Source organism: Teleopsis dalmanni, chromosome X (genome assembly GCF_002237135.1).
Source record: "Teleopsis dalmanni isolate 2A chromosome X, ASM223713v2, whole genome shotgun sequence".
Taxonomy (NCBI): Eukaryota; Metazoa; Arthropoda; class Insecta; order Diptera; family Diopsidae; genus Teleopsis; species Teleopsis dalmanni.
In genome coordinates this window covers 84,282,315-84,288,017 of record NC_051848.1, presented here as the reverse complement: position 1 = coordinate 84,288,017, position 5,703 = coordinate 84,282,315, and the positions used below count along the sequence as shown (strand labels likewise).

Sequence of the window (5,703 nt, the reverse complement as noted above, 5' to 3'; positions counted from 1 at the left end):
TTTTTTTTAAGAATTACAAGTATAGGAGTGTATACTGTAATAATTGCAGGATGATCAAGAAATTCAAATTATTCTTTATTAGGAGGTTTACGAGCAGTTGCTCAAACTATTTCTTATGAAGTAAGATTAGCTTTGATTTTATTATCTTTTATTTTTTTAATCGAAAGATATAATATAATTGATTTTATAAAATTTCAATATTATGTTTGATTTTTTATTTTTTATTTCCTATAGGTTTTATTTGATTAAGAATTTGTTTAGCGGAAACTAATCGTACTCCATTTGATTTTGCTGAGGGGGAATCAGAATTAGTATCTGGATTTAATGTAGAGTATAGAAGAGGGGGTTTTGCATTAATTTTTTTAGCGGAGTATTCGAGAATTTTATTTATAAGTATATTATTTTGTGTAATTTTTTTAGGATGTAATTTATTTAATTTAATATTTTTTTTTCAATTAGTTGTTATTTCTTTTTTATTTATTTGAGTTCGGGGGACTTTACCTCGATTTCGATATGATAAGTTAATATATTTATCTTGAAAGTGTTATTTACCTTATTCATTAAATTTTTTATTATTTATAGTTGGGTTAAAAATATATTTATTTATATGAATTATTTTTAGTAAAGTTAATAGAAAATTTTAATTCTATCTTATATTTTCAAAATATATGCTTATTTCAAGCTCATTAACTTATATTTAATTTAGTAAGTTATCTCATCATTTATTAATTAAAGGGTTAATTAAAAAGTATAAAAAATAAATAAATGTTAGAATTTGTCCAATTATAACATAAGGTTCTTTAACTGATCGAGCTTCAATTCAAGTTAATAAAATTACAGTGGATAGTATAATTCAAAATAAAAATTGGTTAATTGGGTAAAATTGTAATCCTTGAAATTTGCTTATGTTATAGAAAGGTATAATTATTAAAATGGCAATAGATGCAACTAATGCAATTACTCCTCCTAATTTGTTAGGAATTGAACGTAAAATTGCGTAAGCAAATAAAAAATATCATTCTGGTTGAATGTGAATAGGGGTTACTAAAGGGTTAGCTGGAATAAAATTGTCTGGATCTCCTAATAAATAGGGATTTATTAAAGTTAATATAATAAGTCCTATAATTAAAATAATAAATCCGGTGATATCTTTAAAAGTGAAATAGGGATGAAATGGAATTTTATCAATATTTGAATTTAGTCATATTGGGTTATTTGATCCTGTTTGATGAAGAAATAGAAGATGAATTATAGTTATTGCTAAAACAATAAAAGGTAAAATAAAGTAAAAGTAAAAAATCGTGTTAATGTTGCGTTATCGACTGCAAATTCTCCTCAAACTCATTGTACTAAGTCAATACCTAAATAAGGAATAGCAGTTAATAAATTAGTACAGTAGCTCCTCAAAAAGATATTTGTCCTCATGATAATACATAACCTATAAAAGCTGTTGCTATTACTAAAAATAAAATAATTACTCCAACTAGTCAAGTTTGTGTATATTTGTAGGAATTATAATAAATTCCTCGTCCAATATGAAGATAAATACAAATAAAAAAAAATGAAGCCCCATTAGCATGAAGAGTTCGTAATAGTCATCCATAATTTACATCTCGACAGATATGTCTAATTCTGTTAAAAGCTATATTAATATCTGCTGTGTAATGTATAGCTAAAAATAATCCAGTTAAAATTTGAATGATTAAACATAATCCTAAAAGAGATCCAAAATTTCATCAAGAAGAGATATTAATTGGAGTTGGTAAATCAACTAGGGAATTATTTATAATTTTGAAAAGTGGATGTTTAATTCGTATTGGTTTATTCATTTATTTTATAAATCGAATTGGTCCAAAAAATATATTAGTAATTTTTACAATTGCAATTAAAGTAATTAAAAGATAATTTATTAAAAAAATTGTTATAAAATTGGTAGGATAATTATAAAGTTTAGTTAAAATATATGAATTTTCTTTAATTAAAATTTTTAAATTAATTAATAATATTGATTCATTATTTGTAAATATATCTATATTAATATAATTGTAAAAAATAATCCATAAAAATAAAATTCTTGTAATTAGTGAAATTGTTCATATTAATATTTTAATTGAAAATGAAAATATTTCATTTGAAGCAATTGCTGTTACATAAATAAATAAAACTAATATTCCTCCTAAAAAAATTAAAAATAAAATATAGGCAAATCAGAATGTTTTTGAAATTATTGATACTGAGATTATTGAAACTAAAATAGTCTGAATTAATAATATTAATCCAATAGATAATGGGTGATTTAAAAATAAAAATGTAATACTTGAAATTAGTATTATAGATAAAATTAATATATGTAAGATTTCAAGAAATAGTTTAATTAACATATAAATTTTGGGAATTTATGATAAAGAATTATTTCTTTTTTCTTGAGAGTTCTAAAAAAATTATTCTTATTTTTGATTTACAAGACCAATGTTTTTATTAAACTATTAAAACTAAAAAATGATAATTTATTTTTGATTATTTTGTTGTGTAATAGTATTGATAGGGATTTTTTCTTTTATTTTTAATCGAAAACGTTTATTATCTATGTTATTAAGTTTAGAATTTATTATTTTAATAATTTATTTTTTATTATATAGTTATATAAATATAATAGATTATAGAAATTATTTTATAATAATATATTTAACATTTAGAGTTTGTGAAGGAGCTTTAGGAATTTCTATTTTAGTTTCTATAATTCGTACTCATGGAAATGATTATTTTCAATCATTTAGAATTTTATAATGTTAAAATTTATTTTTTTTATTTTATTTTTGGTTCCTATTTGTTTTTTAAATAGTATATTTTGAATGGTTCAAAATATATTATTTTTTATTAGTTTTATTTTTATTTTATTTAATATTTATATAAATTATTTTATAAGTATTTCTTATTTTTTAGGATGTGATATAATTTCTTATGGATTAATTTTATTAAGATTTTGAATTTGTGCATTAATATTAATAGCAAGTGAAAAAATTCAAAAATTTAAAAATTATAATAATTTATTTTTAGTGAATGTAATTTTTATGTTATTTTTTTATTTTTAACTTTTTCTAGAATAAATATTTTTGCTTTTTACTTATTTTTTGAAGGGAGTTTAATTCCAACTTTATTATTAATTTTAGGGTGAGGGTATCAACCTGAGCGTTTACAAGCTGGAATTTATTTATTGTTTTATACTTTATTTGTATCTTTGCCTATATTAATTGGAATTTTTTATTTATATGAAAAATTAGGAAATTTAAATTTTTATTTTTTAAGTAATTATATGTTTAATTATGAATTATTATATTTTTCGATAATTTTAGCTTTTTTGGTTAAAATGCCTATATTTTTGGTTCATTTATGGTTACCTAAAGCTCATGTTGAAGCTCCAATTTCTGGTTCAATGATTTTAGCTGGAATTATATTGAAATTAGGAGGGTATGGACTTTTACGGGTATTTTCATTTATTTCATTTGTTTGTTTAAAATTTAATTATTTTTTTATTAGAATTTCTTTAATTGGAGGAATTTTAATTAGATTAAATTGTTTACGTCAAGTTGATATAAAGTCATTAATTGCTTATTCTTCTGTTGCTCATATAGGGATTGTTTTAGCAGGAATTATGAATTTAAGAAATTGAGGAATTTGTGGAGGGTATAGATTAATAATTGGTCATGGATTATGTTCTTCAGGTTTATTTTGTTTAGCTAATATTAGATATGAGCGGTTAGGTAGACGAAGATTATTAATTAATAAAGGGTTATTAAATTTTATACCTTCTTTAACTTTATGATGATTTTTATTAAGATCTGGAAATATAGCTGCTCCTCCTACATTAAATTTATTAGGAGAAATTTCTTTAATAAATAGAATTGTAAGTTGATCTTGATATTCAATGATTGCTTTATCATTTTTATCTTTTTTTAGAGCAGCTTATACTTTATATTTGTATTCTTATAGACAACATGGAAAAATTTATTCAGGGGTTTATTCTTTTAGAATAAATAATATACGAGAATTTTTATTACTATTATTACACTGGGTTCCTTTAAATTTATTGATTATAAAAAGTGAAATAATTTTTTTTGATTATATTTAAATAGTTTAATTAAAACATTGATTTGTGGTGTCAAAAATATAAAATTTTATTTTAAATTGTGAAAAATTTATCTTTATGTAGAATAAGATTTTGATTATTAATTAATTTAAGAATTATTTCTTTTATTTTTGGTTTAATATTTATTAATCATGATTATTCGATTTTTTTAGAATGAGAATTAATTTCTTTAAATAGAATTAGAATTGTAATAACTTTTTTATTTGATTGAATAAGATTAATTTTTATATGTTTTGTATTATTAATTTCGTCTTTAGTAATTTATTATAGAAAAGAATATATAGCAGGAGATATATATATTAATCGATTTATTTTATTAGTTTTGTTATTTGTTATATCAATGATATTTTTAATTATTTCTCCAAATTTAATTAGAATTTTATTAGGATGAGATGGTTTAGGGTTAGTTTCTTATTTATTAGTGATTTATTTTCAAAATGTAAAATCTTATAATGCAGGAATATTAACTGTTTTATCAAATCGTATTGGAGATGTTGCTTTATTATTAGCGATTGCTTGAATGTTAAATTATGGATCTTGAAATTATATTTTTTTATTAAAATTTAATATTTTAGATACAAATATATTGATTATTGGAATATTAATTGTATTGGCGGCAATAACTAAAAGAGCTCAAATTCCATTTTCAGCTTGGTTACCTGCAGCAATAGCAGCTCCTACTCCTGTGTCAGCTTTGGTGCATTCATCAACTCTTGTTACTGCTGGAGTTTATTTATTAATTCGGTTTAATTTATTAATTGGAGACAGAATTCTAGGACAGTGTTTGTTATTAATTTCAGGATTGACAATATTTATATCAGGGTTAGGAGCTAATTTTGAATTTGATTTAAAAAAAATTATTGCATTATCTACTTTAAGTCAATTGGGATTAATAATACGAATTTTATCTATAGGATTTTATAAATGAGCTTTTTTCCATTTATTAACTCATGCTTTATTTAAAGCATTATTATTTATGTATGCTGGGGCTATTATTCACAATATAAATAATTTACAAGATATTCGTTTGATAGGAGGTTTAAGAAGTTATATACCTTTTACATGTAGGTGTTTCAATGTTGCAAATTTAGCTTTGTGCGGTATACCTTTTTTAGCTGCGTTTTATTCTAAGGATATAATTTTAGAAATTGTATCTTTAAATTATATTAATTTATTTATTTTTCTTTTCTTTTCTACAGGATTAATAGGAATATCTATTCAATTCGTTTAGTTTATTATTCATTAGTTGGTAATTTTAATTTTTTAGTTTAAATATAGTAAGAGATAATAGATGAATTATGCTAAAAGGAATACTTGGATTATTATTTATAAGAATTAATGGAGGGGGTATTTTAAATTGATTATTATTTATGACACCTTCAATAATTTGTTTTCTTTTTATATTAAAAACATTAACTTTAATTGTTTGTATTTTAGGAGGATTTGTAGGATATTATATTTCAAAAATTTCTTTATATTTTTATAATAAATCTGTACAAAATTATTTTATTTAACTTTTTTTTTGTTCTATATACCTAATATAGATTTATAACTAA

The 5,703-nt window shown here is 21.1% G+C and overlaps 1 pseudogene; it reads left to right on the top strand.

Annotated features, from left to right (window-relative positions):
- Positions 1–4,527: 4,527 nt before the first annotated feature.
- LOC119662141 lies at positions 4,528–5,419 on the top strand (annotated as a pseudogene).
- The last annotated feature ends 284 nt before the right edge of the window (positions 5,420–5,703 follow it).